Source organism: Dermacentor albipictus, chromosome 10 (genome assembly GCF_038994185.2).
Source record: "Dermacentor albipictus isolate Rhodes 1998 colony chromosome 10, USDA_Dalb.pri_finalv2, whole genome shotgun sequence".
Classification (NCBI taxonomy): domain Eukaryota; kingdom Metazoa; phylum Arthropoda; class Arachnida; order Ixodida; family Ixodidae; genus Dermacentor; species Dermacentor albipictus.
Window position 1 is genome coordinate 57,280,178 of NC_091830.1, and position 17,886 is coordinate 57,298,063.

Here is a 17,886-nt window from a genome sequence, read left to right on the forward strand (position 1 = left end):
TGTTAAAGACCATCTGCAAGATCAAATTTACCTGCGCAAAATCCCAGTTTAATATTATGAGGGCGTAGAGGAGCCCTTTTGCAATATTTGTACATTTGAAATACCAGCGCGAGCGTCACGCAAGATTCGCAAATGTAGCCATTTTTGATACTGAAAAATAAAATACACTGCGATTACAATGCTCACTGGAAGCGACGCATGAGCTAACCTGCGGTTTCTCGGCATGACTTCGGTAATCTCGGAGGCCACGTTATAGCAGATTCCGCGGGAGCCGCGGTTTCCTGTGAAGAATTCTCTCCCCGTGTGAGACGATCAGAATACCGCGCCCTCTGATTGGCCTTTGTCGATTTACAGATGTCCCAACGCGAGTCCTAGCGGGAGGCCTAGCGGGCGGCGTCGTCTGCTGCCCGCTGCTCGCTAATAATGTTCCGACACGGCTTGTGGGGGCTTTCCTCTTAGCGTCACCACACGCGCCCTTCTTGTGATGTGCTGTTTAAATGTTGCTAACACAAAAAAGGGAACTACAGATTACCAGTTATGCGGTGTTGGCAAAATTGTTTAAGTGGTATATTACGCAATTTATGACAAATTTCTTCACAATAAAATGTCTTTACAGTTGGCCTTGAAGTGTTCTTGAGAAGCAAAGCTGCTGAGCACCTTGAAATTTACGTTGCTGGAACTGCTGGCGCTAGAGGTGCTAGAGCCCATTTGCAGTCACATCAGGGCCAAGAACGAGGCCGAAGTGGATCGCAGGACAAGCCGGGGCAATTACGCGCCATTCGGACTCGTGTATACTCCACAGCGTACGAGACTTTTCCGAACGCAAAAAAAAATTCGATTCGATGTTTCGACAAGCGTACTTCTTGATTTGCGCCGAAATTTGGTTGAAAAAGGCTGAAAGCTTCCATGAGCCGGAAAGTGTATCAGACCTGTAACAAAGCGTGAGATCTTACCTGAATATCTTGGCGAACGAGTTTTCAAGCTAGTTCTCTATCTACCATGGGCGTTCACGTGATGAAGGGAGTGAATATATGAACCACGTTATACAGGCATCTGTTATCAGCCCCGTTTTATGTGCCCGTGTGGCGGCAGCGGACGTGGGGCAGCTGCGTCGAGATGAGCGAATATATTCAGCAATATTAAAGATTTTAAAGAGGTTACAAGCGCGTCATGCAAAACATCCTACAATGTCCTGTCCCCTTTTGACTAGAGCCGTCGTAGCCATAAAGTTCCTTTTTGTTTTTCCTACATGTGTTCACCCAATGGGTGACTGACACATTCGCATCCTCCTATTGAGTGCAGCGCAGTGGTAGTGCGAATGTGCCCTGTTTGTCCCTTTTTATTTTGCTCTTGTACTTATACACATCCTCCTCCTTCTCGTTCCACCCCTGTGTAAGGTAGCGAACCGCACTTTCTCTTTCTGCAAGATTAACCTTGCTGCCTTTCTTTTTTCTCTCTCTCTCTCTCTGAATATATAGCACCGCCCGGCTGTCCTCTTTATAATGGCCATCAACCCCTGATAACATTCGAACATGCAGACAGCACGGCAAGGACAGGTCAGATAATCCGACGTCACAATTTTTTACACTTGACGCAATTTTGTTTTCAGAAACGCTGATACCTACTATCGTTTCTCGGTGGCCATGGTGTTCGGCTGCTGAGCACGAGCTCTAACAATCGAATCCCTGCCATGGAGGCCGCATTTCGACGGCGGCGAAAAGAGAAAATTTAAGTGTACCTAGATTTAGGTAGACCCCCATGTGGTCCAAATTTCCGAAGTCCCCAACTACAGCGTTCCTCATGGTATAAATCGTGGTTCTGGCACGTAAATTTTTAGAATTATACGAGCGCTGAAGCCTCGATCCCTTTAAATGGACACAGAAGAGAAACAGCAAATTTGTTCAGAATGCCGGTATACTTTAAAAACCCTATTTTCGTTTATTGAGCGTTAAGAGGTTCATTACAAACAAACAACTTGAAGGTCGCATTTCTACTTACTATTGTCCAGAAATTTTCGACATTGTTCTACGTCAATCTGTCTAATTTCACAATTCACCGACGTAACTCAATACCCGCGTTACTGAAAGAGCAGCATTATAAAAAACTTACATTTCAAAACGCAGGCGAAATTTTAAGATCTTTCTTTTAGCATATTTGACTCAGTACGTCCTTTTATTAACAAGCGTATTCATGCAACTTATTCATAGTGTCCTTCTTCCGTCATAGCACAGTTTTGGTCAGGAATAAAACACTGCTGCAACACGACAAAAGCGTTACGAATAACCACCGTAGATTCGAATATGCCAAGAAGGGTCTACCCGGTCGACATTGCTGACCGAAAGTTGTTGAAATGTTCTTGGTCTTTTGAAATATATTTTTTAATGGTGCGCTTTCAGTTGAGTTGGTGCATGACCAAGTTTGATAGAAGGCTGCAGGAAAACGTCTAAAATGTGGCGGTATGTACAGCGAAGCTTTCTTTGCACGTTACCTTTCCTCGCTGAACACACACACACACACACACACACACACACACACACACACACACATATATATATATATTAATATATATATATATATATATATATATATATATATATATATTGAGTGTTTCTTATAGCTGATGCACGGGGGCGCCCCGACGAAGACGACGAACGCCCACTGGTTCTCGAGCTGTCGGCTGAACTGGCCAGCGCTGCAGTTACCTTTTGTAAATATACTTTGTAAGCGGTTTCCAGTCGTAATCCTTTGTTCATGTCACATTTTGGTGGCGGATGCCATTCCCCGTCCTCGACATGGAGCTCCGCTGCGGCCGCACCTTCCGGCTTTCCAGCATGGCTCCCAGTGACGACACCTCGTCTCCTCCTACTCCTGCAACCCCGAGAGCAACGTACGTTACCGTCACCAATCCCCGCGATCCTGGCATACTCCTCGGCCAAGATAGTGTCTACGTTGAGGACTGGCTCAACCCGTATGAGCGTGTAAGCTGAAACTAGCGCTGGGACCCTACCATTATGCTAGCCAAAGTCCTATTCTACTTGGGCAGAACACCTCGTGTCTGGTTCCTGACACACGAGGACGAGATCTCTAGCTGGGATGCTTTCAAGGAGAAGCTCGTCGACCTCTTTGGAGATCCCACCGGCCGGCAGATGGCTGCTAGAAAAAAGCTCGCTACCCGAGTTCAGTTTTCTACAGAATCGTATGCCTCGTACATACAAGACATGCTCGCTCTTTCCCGGAAAGCCGACGAGAAAATCTCCGAGGTTGACAAAGTCAGCGACGTACTCAAGGGAATCGCGGACGGCGCCTAGCACTTGTTCGTCTTCAACAATGTGTCCACCATCGACTTCATTGTCAAGGAATGCCGCCGCTTTGAGCTCGCCAAAAGCCGCCGCGTCATTCCACTGTTCTCCCGGCTCCCTAACACGGTTGCGACGTCGTCTTGCGTTGACCTTACCACTTCATCAGCATTAAGTGGGCACGTCACACGTATTGTTTGGCGCGAACTCGAGGCTACAAGTCGTGCACCGTTCCATTCACGCCCACTTGAACCCACTATTGACCAACCAGCCCCAGCGATCTCTCTCATTCAGGCAGTTGTACGGCAAGAAGGACAAACAGGCAAACACCCTGACGTCCGACCGGTGCACGGTGCTGACTGCTTCGCCTGATGGCGATCTGGACTCACCTCGCAGATATCGCAACCCTACCGAGTTGAGATCTCCGGACGACAAAGCCATTTGCTTCCATTGCGTCCGATTGACCACGTCGCTCGCCACTGCCGCACCTCATGGACGCCGCCGTATACGGGCTTCTAGTCCCCGTCTCCTCTACCACATGCCGACCCGCACGGTTACTCGCATCGCCGTACGCCTGCTACCTCTGACGTATCCCTCGATGTCAGTCGTCCTGCTCACTCGGCGTCACCTCAGCGCCGTCGGTCACTGTCGCCCCAGCCACGCCGCTCCTCGTCGCCGACCAATTATGGACAATCCGGACGGAAAACTAGACCATGCGGCTACTGGAGGTAATGTTGCATTATCTTCGTCGTGTCTAAACCCTCCATTGACGCTCCCAAAGAACAATAACTTGATATTAACCTCGACGGAATCCCTTTGACGGCGTTAGTAGATACTGAAGCACAGGTGTCCACAATGAGTTGTAACCTCCGTCGTCGACTGAAAAAAGTTTATCGCGCCTCCTACTACTCGAGCCGTACGCGTGGCCGATGGCAGCACTGTTGATGTCACAGGAATGTCTGCTTCCCGTATAAGTATCACCGGCCGCCACTTTCCGTTCTTTTTACAGTGCTGACCAATTGTCCCCATGATTTCATCCACGGACTCGACTTCCTTACGGCGCATTCAGCTTTGATCGACTGTTCTGCGGGCACACTTCGCCTCGAACTTCCTCTGCTCTTGCATATTCGTGCCGAACTGCCAAACCACTTAAGTACAACTTAAGTGCTATTTAAGTGCGACTTAAGTGCTTAAGTGCGACTTAAGTGCCACTTAAGTGCTGCTGGTGCTGCTGCTGCTGCAATGCTGCTGCTGCTGCTGCAATGCTGCGACTGCTGCTGCAATGCTGCGGCTGCTGCTGCAATGCTGCTGCTGCTGCTGCTGCTGCTGCTGCTGCTGCTGCTGCTGCTGCTGCTGCTGCTGCTGCTGCTGCTGTTGCAATGCTGCTTCTGCTGTGCTGCAATGCTGCTGCTGCTGCGATACTGCTGCTGCTACTGCTGCAATGCTGCTGCGGCTGTTGCTGCAATGCTGCTGCTGCTGCTGGCGCTGCTGTAATGCTGCTGCTGCTGCAATGCTGCTGCAATGCTGCTGCTGCTGCTGCTGCTGCTGCTGCTGCTGCTGCTGCTGCTGCTGCTGCTGCTGCTGCAATGCTGCAATGCTGCAGCAATGCTGCTGCAATGCTGCTTCTGCTGCTGCTGCTGCTGCTGCTGGTGCTGCTGCTGCTACTGCTGCAATGCTGCGACTGCTGCTGCAATGCTGCGGCTGCTGCTGCAATGCTACGGCTGCTGCTGCAATGCTGCTGCTGCTGCAATGCTGCTGCTGCTGCTGCTGCTGTTGCAATGCTGCAATGCTGCTGCTGCAATGCTGCTTCTGCTGTGCTGCAATGCTGCTGCTGCTGCTCCTGAGATACTGCTGCTGCTACTGCTGAAATGCTGCTGCTGCTCTTGCTGCAATGCTGCTGCTGCTGCTGCTGCTGTTGCTGCTGTAATGCTGATGCTGCTGCTGCTGCTGCACTGCTGCAATGCTCCTGCTGCAATGCTGCTCCTGCTGTGCTGCAATGCGGCTTCAGCTGTGCTGCAATGCTGCTGCTGCTGCGATACTGCTGCTGCTACTGCTGCGAAGCTGATGCTGCTGTTGCTGCAATGCTGCTGCTACTGCTGCTGCTGCTGCTGCAATGCTACTGCTGCTGCAATGCTGCTGCTGCTGCAATGCTGCTGCTGCTGCTGCAGTGCTGCTGCTCCTGCAATGCTGCTGCTGCTGCAATGCTGCTGCTATGTTGCTGCTTTTGCTGCAATGCTGCTGCTGCAATGCTGATGCTGCTGCTGCAATGCTGCTGCTGCTGCTGCAATGCTGCTGCTGCAATGCTGCTGCTGCTTCAATGCTGCTGCTGCTGCGATTCTGCTGCTGCAATGCTGCTGTTGTTGTTGCTGCTGCTGCTGCTGCTGCTGCAATGCTGCTGCAATGCTGCTGCAATGCTGCTGCTGCTGCAATGCTGCTGCTGCTGCAATGCTTCCAATGCTTTGCAATAACAGCGCTTTGTGCTTGTTCCATGGCCTGTTCTTGTATGCTATAATCGATGATGAGCACTTTTCTATAGTTTACATTCAATATGTCACCCACGGTTACACTGACGTTTACATGAAACTTTCCTTAAGAGGATCGCGGCCGGCTTGCAAAATGCACCTAATTCCATGTCTTCTCTATAAGTATCAGCTAAAGAAAGACTCTTGTAGTATAATCATATTAGCACTGTAGTAAAGGTGTCGCAGTTTCACCGAAAAAGCGAAGCATCGATTGCGATAGCAAATTAGTGAACTAAGCGAAGTAAACTCTAGAAGAACTAAGGCTGGGCGAGTTGGTGATCTTGCATACTAAGAAGATTTTGCTCGAAAACCACACACACAAGAAAGACGTTGACTTTACGGGCGCAACTTCAACTGTTTAATAATGCTTAAAGCACTCGACATATATAGCCCTCCAAAACACCCCGCATGTACACGCACGCGTACAATGTAACATGGATTAAAAATTCTTATCAGAGTAGGCGCGATAAAAACTTCAGCTCAGCCTCGTAAAGCAAAACAAATCTGTCACTAACACAGTTCGGACCCGCTTTCTTCACGTAGAACGCTTCCAATGTTTCACGCGATGTCTGATGTCTGCCTTTACCCAGAATCCTCGCACCGCGGAACCGAGGAAAACAATCGGTGTAAGGCCTGTAGTGATCCACAAGTCGCTCACCTTCATTATTTTTTATACCTTTTGCATACTCCCTAAGCCGCTCGTTCACACAACGCGCCCCGTCTGTCCAATGTAGGATTTCCCATACGAAAGAGGAATTTCATATACGACGTTTGTGGCACACTTTGCGAACTGCTGGACTGCTTCTTCTGAGAGCCAAGCATTTGGCTTTGGCAAGGTATGCGACGGCTTAGCTGGACAAGCTTTTGTAGAGTGGAGAACACTACCGGTACCTTATACCCGTTAGCCAGTTTTTTCAGGCTTTGTGTTGCTTTATGGATGTAGGGGACCACTATAGGCCACTCTTTTCCAATCGACTCTTGCCTGCTTACCCCAGCCTTCAACTTCTACAAAAGCATTTCTGCCACAGGGACCAAGATCGACTCAGGGAAGCCAGCTGCAACGAGCCTGCCCAATCGGTTGTAAAAACTGGCTTGTATCTCATGCACGCACGACTTCCGGAGCCATGACCCCAGGCAGAGGTTTGCGATGACTCTTTTCACTTCCTTTGAGTGGGCCGAATTATGCGGCAGAAGTCCTTTTTCGCACGAGGGGAGTAAACGCAACAAATGTGTTCATCTGAAAACTTTAACTGTAAATCTAAAAACTGAAAGATACCATTATGTGGTACCTCATAATAAAGCTTAGCCCTTCCCCCAGGTTCCTAAAATCATCTAAAACACTGCTCACTGTAGCCTTATTCGAAATGGAGCACTCCTGGTTTAAAACCACTAAAATGTTGTTCATTTAACGAAACACTTTAAGGACATTGTCATTAATAAAATAGTTAAAACGTAGAACGACAGAAAGCTGAGCTAGTTGGTAAGGATTCAATGTGCAAAATAGAAGTGAGGCGTGCAGACGTCCTGTCTGCATGCCTCACTTCTATTTTGCAAAATGGATAGTTAAAACGATCGTGTAGCGAGTGATCGATAGATGATAAGAAGATGTTGCAAAGTATAGGAGCTATGCAAGAGCCCATGCATATGCCTTTCTTCTGTAGGTAAGGTTGCTCGTCAAATAAGATAAAAGTATTCTGGAGTTAAAATTATAAAAGCAATAAAAAGTTAACAACATTGATACCAGCCACGTTTTTGAAAGCCACCGAGCCGCTCTCGACTATGCAATCCTCAAAAGAGGCAAACAGGTCCGGATAGAGCACTGAATAAAGAAACACGTCAAGAAAGCGGGTCCGAACTGTGCTAGTGACATATAGGTCTTTCTTTACGAGGCTCAGCTGAAGTTTCTATCGCGCCTACACTGATAGGACTTTTTATTCCATATTGTCTTGTACGCGTGCCCGTGCGCGGTGTTTTGGAAGGCTATATATGTCGAGTGCTTCCACGCTCATTAACCAGTTTAAGTGGTGCCCGTGGTGTCCTCGTCTTTCTTGTGTGTGTTGTTTTGGCACAAAATCTTTTTAGTAAACGAAGTAAGGACAGTAGGTTTATCGACCGTATAAACCTGCAATCATAAGCATACCTACTAAACCTAGAAGGGTAAGGTCAGGCGCGCACACTCACTCGATGACCGTGGAAACTCGCTGTGGAAATGCTGCCGTGAGCAAACGCGACCGCAGCAGACAGCGAATTGACCTTCCTGTTGCCGCTCGAATCAACGAGAAATACGCCGCCAAACGACAGTGCAGCGGAGAAGCTTGATGTGGGCGAGTCGTCTTGTCCGTCGTACATGTTCCTCTTTTAGTGCGCGTCTTCGTAGCGCTCTTCTCTTCACAGTGCAGCGCCGACTCTGTATCCGTCAAAGATAGTTTTCAAAATGCAGCGGCCCGGTGGCCCGGGCCGCCCAATGAGGTCACCACGATGGTTATGTCATTAAGGCAAACTCGATGATAAAACCAACACCTTGGAATCTGTGTGAACCGAAAGTTTTGCGAAGCGGTTAAAAATGCTGTCAATTCACCAATTTCACTCCTTCCTCTTTGGCTTAAAGGTAACCGTATAGCGCGCTTGCGCTCTCTCGCAGCCGTGCTACGAAGTTGTGACAATTCTTAAAATCTATTGTGTTTCTCTATTTTTTTACTTTGTTCAAATCTACAGCTCGCTTCTTCGGCAATGCTTCAATGAATGCCCCGCTAGGGCTACCCTTAATGCGGTAATCCTCATCAACATTCTGCGATCATCCCGAGGAGGAGGTGGAAACAAGCAAATAAGGGGGGATATTAACGAGAAATATGTCTGGTTGGCTAGCCTACCCTGGGGGATGGGAAGGAGATAGTTGGCGTTGGCAAGGCGGAAGTATACAGGTGTACGTGTTATTGTGACTTTATGGTTATTAAAGTAAGCAGATAAAGATTAAAATGGTCTACTTCCTCAAACGAATTGTGTTCTTGAAGACGAACGTTTGTTTTCACGCTAATATTTGGGTCTCATTCGTTTTATTCCAGTAATTCCATAGAAAGCAAGGCCAGGAACCTGTACATCTATATTGCCATTAAAGCTGGCGGTGCTGTTCTTCGTGTGAGCTATTGAGGGTTAGATATGTCTGGCCGAGTTCACAAATACGGCTTAGATTTAACAAGATTTTTATCTTGGAAGGACAAACGGAAATGAGAAAAATGCATGAATATGCTTGTGCAGATAGACTGATAACAGGTAAAAGCACTCGTACTGGAAACCTGACTAGGTTGATAACGTACCACGAATGTCGGCCGTGGTAAAGTATGGCTTCGCGATGCCGATATAGAGGGTGTTCAGTGCACAGCTGCAAGCGCATCCAATCATTTACGGCTTTTGCTGAAAGCGACCCGCGTACGCCACAACCACGGGGGAACAGCATGCTTGCAAGTTCACAATGTCGTTACTAATGGGCGGAAACACGATAGCTACCGATGTACGATGCAACGCTACATAAACCATGGTTCGCCATATTGGAGCAATGCCTGCACAAAGCAAACCAAGCCAAGCGCGAATGAAGATGCCGGCACGCTGTCGTACGTCCGCGTTGGCGGTGTCACGCAGTCTGATGCGCTGAAATTTAGCATATGCCTGAGCAATAGGGGAAGGCCTCATTACAAAAAAAAAAGAGAAAGCCGAAAAATTCATGAATGCGGGCTTTGTGGCGCTGGGCAGGCATTCCCATCTGTATTATGACTTCATTCCTACACGTTAAGCAGCGGGAACTCTATCTTTGTTGTAAATAAACTTCTCGCTCCTTTATGAGCACCAAAACCCACAGTGCTTCTCAATATAAACGTGTAGCGCCATGGCTGGATCCAAAATGCTGTTCGATTTATCCGTAAGGTCGAATTATAGGAAGTAGAGCAATAAGGACTTCCCTGTACCAGATCAGAGGAACACGGCAGTCTTTTGTGCACTCAGATGTTTGATACATGATTCCAGTAGTTAGTGCAAAGGAGAATACCTTGAGTAAAAATTGTCATCACTTCATTGAGCTGGTTCAGATTTGAACTGTTTTGATCGAAAAAGGCTGCTCTAAATTTAAAATTTCGTGGTGAGAATACTCACTTTTTTTAAGTTAAGCTTTTTCAAGTTGAAAATATTCTACTTCAAAACTATGCTTTTTATGCTCCAAATTAATCCAATATTTGTTACAACTGTCTTACTAGGCCAGAAAATCTGGCGAACAAAATTCATGTATATGCGTGTCAAGATCTTTGAGCTTCAAGAGGCTGCCAGCTGTGGATTACGGCAGTATTAGGAGCAAATTCTGCCATTCTCACATCGTTTCAACATTTCTGTGATTGTGTTCATAATTTTAGGGTTCGTCACGCAGTTTCTAGGATCCAAGTACTCTCATCTGTACATCTATGTATCCTTTTGTATCTAACCGTTTTCCCGATTTTCTGGGTCATTGGGTAGTCCATGGCTAAGTCGGCAGTGCATCGGGCTGGTGTGCTGAGAGAATAGCTTTTGCACAGACCCTCATATAAATTAGGGTCACTGAGTATGAACCAATCTGTACATATGGGCCGCTCTTCAACGAACCTCAGTTCAGGCAGACATGGATAAAGGTAGATGCGAGACATGGTACATACCGTAGTTCGAAGAAACTGTTTGACACCGACTTTGAGCACTGGGCATGTGGCACTCATTGTGTCATCATCATCAGCAGCCTGGTTGCGCCCACTGCAGGGCAAAGGCCTCTCCCATATTTCTCCAACAACCCCGGTCATGTACTAATTGTGGCCATGCCGTCCCTGCAAACTTCTTAATCTCATCCACCCACCTAACTTTCTGCCGCCCCCTGCTACGCTTCCCTTCCCTTGGAATCTAGTCCGTAACCCTTAATGACCATCGCTTAGCTTCCCTCCTCATTACATGTCCTGCCCATGCCCATTTCTTTTTCTTGATTTCAACTAAGATGTCATTAACTCGCGTTTGTTCCCTCACCCAATCTGCTCTTTTCTTATCCCTTAACGTTTCACCTATCATTCTTCTTTCCATAGCTCGTTGCGTCGTCCTCAATTTGAGTAGAACCCTTTTCGTAAACCTCCAGGTTTCTGCCCCGTAGGTGAGTACTGGTAAGACACAGCTATTATAAACTTTTCTCTTGAGGGATAATGGCAACCTGCTGTTCATGATCTGAGAATGCCTGCCAAACGCACCCCAGCCAATTCTTTTTCTTCTGATAATTTCCGTCTCATGATCCGGATCCGCCGTCACTATCTGCCCTAAGTAGATGTATTCCCTTACCACTTCCAGCGCCTCGCTACCTATTGTAAATTGCTGTTCTCTTCCGAGACTGTTAAACATTACTTTAGTTTTTTGCAGAATAATTTTTAGACCCACTCTTCTGCTTTGCCTCTCCAGGTCGTTCAGCATGCATTGCAATTGGTCCCCTGAGTTACTAAGCAAGGCAATATCATCAGCGAATCGCAAGTTACTGAGGTATTCTCCATTAACTTTTATCCCCAATTCTTCCCAATCCAGGTCTCTGAATACCTGCTGTAAACATGCTGTGAATAGCATTGGAGAGATCGTATCTCCCTGTCTGACGCCTTTCTTTATTGGGTTTTGTTACTTTCTTTGTGGAGGACTACGGTGGCTGTGGAGCCGCTATAGATATCTTCCAGTATTTTTACATACGACTCATCTACACCCTGGTTCCGTAATGCGTCCATGACTGCTGAGGTTTCGACAGAATCAAACGCTTTCTCGTAATCAATGAAAGCTATATATAAGGGTTGGTTATATTCCGCACATTTCTCTATCACCTGGTTGATAGTGTGAATATGATCTATTGTTGAGTAGCCTTTGCGGAATCCTGCCTGGTCCTTTGCTTGACAGAAGTCTAAGGTGTTCCTTATTCTATTTGCGATTACCTTAGTAAATAGTTTGTAGGCAACGGACAGTAAGCTGATCGGTCTATAATTTTTCAAGTCTTTGGCGTCCCCTTTCTCATGGATTAGGATTATGTTAGCATTTTTCCAAGATTCCGCTACGCTCGAGGTCATGAGGCATTGCTTATACAGGGTGGCCAGTTTCTCTAGAACAATCTGCGCACCATCCTTCAACAAATCTGCTGTTACCTGATCCTCCCCAGCTGCCTTCCCCCTTTGCATATCTCCCAAGGCTTTCTTTACTTCTTCCGGCGTTACCTTTGGGATTTCGAATTCCTCTAGACTAATTTCTCTTCCATTGCCGTCGTGGGTGCCACTGGTACTGTATAAATCTCTATAGAACTCCTCAGCCACTTGAACTATCTCATCCATATTAGTAATGATATTGCCGGCTTTGTCTCTTAACGCATACATCTGATTCTTGCCAATTCCTAGTTTCTTCTTCACTGTTTTTAGGCTTCCTCCGTTCCTGAGAGCATGTTCAATTCTATCCATATTATACTTCCTTATGTCAGCTGTCTTACGCTTGTTGATAAACTTCGAAAGTTCTGCCAGTTCTATTCTAGCTGTAGGGTTAGAGGCTTTCATACATTGGCGTTTCTTGGTCAGATCTTTCGTCTCCTGCGATAGTTTACTGGTATCCTGCCTAACGGAGTTACCATCGACTTCCATTGCACACTCCTTAATGATGCCCACAAGATTATCGTTCATTGCTTCAACACTAAGGTCCTCTTCCTGAGTTAAAGCGGAATACCTGTTCTGTAGCTTGATCTGGAATTCCTCTATTTTCCCTCTTATCGCTAACTCATTGATGGGCTTCTTATGTACCAGTTTCTTCCGTTCCCTTCTCAGGTTTAGGCTAATTCGAGTTCTTACCATCCTGTGGTCACTGCAGCGCACCTTACCGAGCACGTGCACATCTTCTATGATGCCAGGGTTAGCGCAAAGTATGAAGTCCATTTCATTTCTAGTCTCGCCGTTCGGCCTGCTCCACGTCCACTTTCGGCTATCCCTCTTGCGGAAGAAGGTATTCATTATTCTCATATTATTCTGTTCCGCAAACTCTACTAGTAACTCTCCCCTGATATTCCTAGTGCCTATGCCATATTCCCCTACTGCCTTGTCTCCAGCCTGCTTCTTGCCTACCTTGGCATTAAAGTCGCCCATTAGTATAGTGTATTTAGTTTTCACTCTACCCATCACCGATTCCACGTCTTCATACAAGCTTTCGACTTCCTGGTCATCATGACTGGATGTAGGGGCGTAGACCTGTACAATCTTTATTTTGTACCTCTTATTAAGTTTCACAACAAGACCTGCCACCTTCTCGTTAATGCTATAGAATTCCTCATAGCGAGGCGTGCCTTCCCCTAAGAAAGTCATGGATGTAGTCATGAAAGCGTTGACCAAGTCCTAGTGCAGATTTGTTGTAGAAAGGCCTTTTCTAGGTCTAGGCCTACGGTGGCCTGTGATGCCTCTTGTTTTGCTGTCGAGTATTTGGCTTTTGACAAGCTTCACAGCGTCTTGCGTCACCAGCCAAAGACGAACGCCAATGATGTTGTGAGGATATATCGCGTGTTTTTCCAGGTTAGGCCTCATATGGTTTAAGCACCGCACGCTCCTTGGTCTTACCCACTCACGACGTAAGCGAGATTGGACGCAGATTGTCCATGCTGAGAGGTTTGCCGGGTTCCGGTACTAAGAACGTTTTAGCCCTCTTCTATTCTATGGGAAGTGTGCCTAAACGCAACGTCTCATTAACTATCGCAATGAGTTGTTCCGCGCCGCCATCATCCAGATTGTGAAGGGCCTTGTTGGTGATGTTATGCGGCCCCGGAACGAATCGGCTGTTGAGACCTATCAGTGCTTGTATTAACCTCTTCTGTGGTACACCCTGAGCTAGTTCAACCTCAGCTTTGCGGTATTTAAAACAACCTCAAGTATGTCTTACAGCTCCAAGGATAAGAAAGACGACCGACCTGCATTATTTGGCCTCTAGGCAAGCCGCTCTGGATTGTTTACACACTTTCTAGTTTGACCGAGTCTACATATATACGGATGGCTTTTCCACTCTGACCAGCTCCATCGGCGCAGTGGTTATACCATCACGATCAATAAGCATTCGATACAAGATTTATGACTTGAAAACATCGGCTGGTTCGGAGCCTGTTGCCCTCTGAGATGCCTTTGATTATATTAACAACCAACCAGCTAATCGGTGGGCAATATTCTGCGATTCGAAGGCGGCCTTACAACGTCTTCTCTCATCTCTTCGTCACTGGTCCTGTGAAAAACGCGTGTCGGAGATACGAGAAATGCACCATCATATGATAGCGAAAGGAGACCACGTCGTGTTTCAGTGGCTGCCTGGCCATTGAGGTATCTCCGGCAACGACCTCGCTGACGAAGCTGCTAGGAAAGCATACGAAGGAGCAAGCCTTGTTTCTGTACCTTTATCGCGGACTTACGCTGCCCAACACTTAAGCTAGCGCACTATATGACATTAGAGTAGTGGTAAACTCCTGAATTCACCTAAGATTGATTGCATTCCCTCGACCCATCTATGCAACTGCTGCTGTTACCAAGGCTTCCGCGAAAAGGGGAAACAATGCTGTGCCACTTACGCTTGGGTGTCGCATTCACCAATACACATACGTTTTTGAGGAGAATGGCTGATAGCGTCGAGTGCAATGCCTGCGGTGTCGTGGAAATTATAGAACATCTACTGTACTTCTGCCCATCTTTTGAAATTGAGAAACATGACCTCTGCACAGCTCTCTATCAGATAGAAAACCGTTCCCCTTGAACAAGATATTGGGACCATGGCCTTGCATATCGCAACTACAAAAAGCACAAAAGCGCTGCTGCGATATTTGAAAGCTACCGGATTGAGTCACTGTCTGTGATCCGAACTGAGTCACCGAATGACATCAGCAGTGGACTTTGTATTCTTTTTATCTTTCCATCCCCTTTTCTTTTTTGCCACTGGAGGGTAGGCAAATGGGCTCAGTCCTGGTCAACCTCCCTACCTTTCGTTTATTATTTCCTCTCTCTCTCTTCAGAGGTGAAGTTGGCGTCAAGCCCCGCGTTAGGTCGACCCGAGCATTGGGAGGTCGCGTCCTCGGGAGCTGCCACATCTGACCCGGGAAGGTACTTGGCCGTCAGTTTTGCTATGAGCTCTTCCGGTGTTTCGATCTTGCATGCCTCGTATAGCAACTTGCTCATCGAGTCCATCTGCGAAGTCTTGCTGTTCGCACCGTCCAAGACGGGCTTCAGAAGGTTGGAAGAACCGCCTTTGCGTACCTGCGCCTGAGTCATGTTGCAGATCTCATCCCATTGCTGCCTTGCTCGTATGGAGCAGTGCTGTTCAATGCTTCGGTTTACCTCCGCAATCTTCTTCCAAGCGGATGGTTCAGGCGTTGCCATTTCCATCTTTCCAGTAATGATTGCTTGCCGTCTAGCATGTGGGTGAGTGTACTGTCCATCTTCCCAGTTTCCAGATCAGTGATTACCGTTCGCGTAGCTGCCTCGAGATCCGTCTGGAGTTGCGTCATGCACCCATCTAGGGGTGCGTCCACGTGCTCCGCGGACCTACCGGTCCTCAGCGCTCTGCACTTATCCCAGTCCACTAGCTTGAATATCTCTTCCTCGGTCCTGTGCCAGCCTACCATAATCGCAATCATCCAGGAGTCACTGCCCAAATCCACGAGTTTTGCACCACGATGCTCGAGTAATGTTTTTGATGAAAACCAGCTCAGGCTGGTGTCCGCGCTGGTGGAAGGTCCCCGTCTTGTTGGTTGTGTCGGGTTGGTTATGAGCTCAAGACCTGCCTCGATGCTCTTTCCATTTATATTTGCCTCTAGGTGTACTCTGCACTTATCCCCACGTCGGAGGTGGGGCATTAAAGTCTCCCGCCTCGAGTAGGGGGTTACTGCCTGCCAGGTGCGCGGCCTTTGTTAGGAAAGCCCGAAACCTCTGCCTGTGCTTTTTTGAGCTGCTGTATGCGTTGAGGGTGAACGTTGGCTTGCTACATTTCCCCTTGCCTGCTTTCTCTGCAATCATATATTCGATGGTATAGACGGCATGTGTATGTCGTGCTGTACGAACGTGAGCTTGTTCCGTACCAGAATGGCGACCCCGCCCACCGTTAGAATGGCTGGCCAGGGCACGATAGCCCTGCATTTTAATGTGCTTGATGAGCGTCTCCTGCAGCTTGATCACGCTAGGCTTTCTGTCCTGAGGTACTGCCGTAGCGTTCGTGCCTTGCCTCCCCGTCCTCGACAGTTCCACTGCAATACTGTGAAGTCTCTAGTGTTTCCTACCATCGTGGGGAGTTCTGTGCATGCTCGCGCGACTACCTCGCATTACTCGACCCGGTGGTTGACTGGTCGCCATTTCGGAGTGGCTAGTCGCTCGGGGTGCTAGTGCAGGGAGCACCACATTGTGTAAGAATGCCTCAGTCTTGTTGCAGCGTTGGTTGTATCCATAGCCGCCATGTTGGTTTGGAGACTGTTTGTGTTTGTGTGTAGGTTGGCTACATTTGTTTCCAGACGAGTGATATTGGATTGCATGCCGGCTATCGACTCACTAAGCTGCTTGACACTGTCACAGGGCGCTCTCAGTATCTCACGGATCTCAGAGCGAGCGTCCCCGGCCGCCGTCGATTCTTATTCGCCATTGAGGACCCTGCGTTTGGTGGCCCTCTCGCTATCGATTTCATTATCTGCTTTTTTACTCATGGGTCGTGGTTGGGATGTAGGCTCGACCGCCATCCTAGCCGTATTGCCGCTCCTAAATTCGTTTAATTCTCTCATGAGGTTGTGAATCACGGTTCGCATATACGCGTTTTCAATTTCTACCTTAGCCAGCCTCTCATTGCTCAAATGCCCCGTTCACGCACCCCCGGTTAGCTTGTTTGGGCCGCTTTCCCTCAGGCGGTCGGCCCATGTTGTTCCGGTTGTCGGTCTGCCTCCTAAGTTGTGGTCCTCCAGGATCGCAGAATGAAACGCTGTCGCAATTCGTACATAGAATGGCATTGGCAACCGTAATAAGATTTTGTAATTAGGACGACCAACACAGGTAAAAAACTTGCTCTTTACTAATATTATCCTGAACGGAAAGCCAATTTACTGCCCGAATTCCCGAACCAAATTTATGTGTGCTGTTTCAATGGCTTTATCCCGTGGATTACATAGTTGTCAGCCAAGCGTGGGTATTTCCGCCCTCGTAGCCAGTGCTGAAATTCTTCGTTAGCGTCTTTGAACAAATCGTGCCTTTCTTCAGCGCTCAGGGTGTTATTTCCTGGTATCAATGCCGTCAGCATTCCTGCAGAATGTATTGAGAAGGAAACAAAAAACGCCGTCAATGCGCACTCTAAGCATTGAACATTTCTAAACAGTGCTGGGGCTCTAAATACAAACGACTCCTTTATTATTCTGCTGTTTTTGCCTTTCCACATCTTTTCACACGATGCTGCTTTCCAGCTATCGAATAAATCGGGTTTGGCTTGCTGGATGATAAGATATACACTATAGTAAATAAGAGGAAAAGAAGCCTTATAATAGCAAGAGCTTTAAATTGTAAAAGTTTTCATTGTTGCAGGCAACATAGAAATTCGAACATAAAGAAGTTATGGATAGGACAATAAAATATTTAATAGAATAATAAGACAGATCAAAGTACATAAGCACCAATTTCGAGAACAACGGCTGTCCAGGATGCGGCCAGTGCACAGAGCATCAACGAAAAGTCGAAAAATAGCAAAGGTGCGGTTTTTTTTTGGCATGCAAGACGGCACTCAGAGGTGTGTTCGTGCTCGCGTTATTCACCAAAGCTATTCATCGTCGTTATCTTGCGAGGTATAAAGGCAAGCAATATTCTCAAAACCTTTTTCCCTGAGCGATGCAAACTTTCATCTGGCTCACAAGAAAATATGAAGAGACAAAAAGAAAATCAAACGAAATTTTTTCTGCAATTGAACTTGCATGCATTGAGCATTTCGTCATATCTGAACGAAAACAAAAGATTTGCTTACCGTTACTCTAAAAAACACTAGCCAGCTTCTTTCCGAGCACAGTTTCACTCGGGTTA

General features: G+C 47.3%; 1 protein-coding gene across 2 annotated transcripts in view; it reads left to right on the forward strand.

Annotated features, from left to right (window-relative positions):
• LOC139050375 (uncharacterized) overlaps positions 1-17,886 on the forward strand; it is a 412,530-nt gene that overhangs the window by 199,594 nt on the left and 195,050 nt on the right. The window contains exon 1 of one of the 2 annotated variants that reach the window (XM_070526632.1): positions 6,879-6,958. The exons of the other annotated variant lie outside the window; for it this stretch is intronic. The gene's annotated coding sequence lies outside the window, so the exon portion shown is untranslated. Of the gene's footprint in view, positions 1-6,878; positions 6,959-17,886 lie in introns of those variants that run through there. 2 annotated transcript variants of the gene reach the window in all.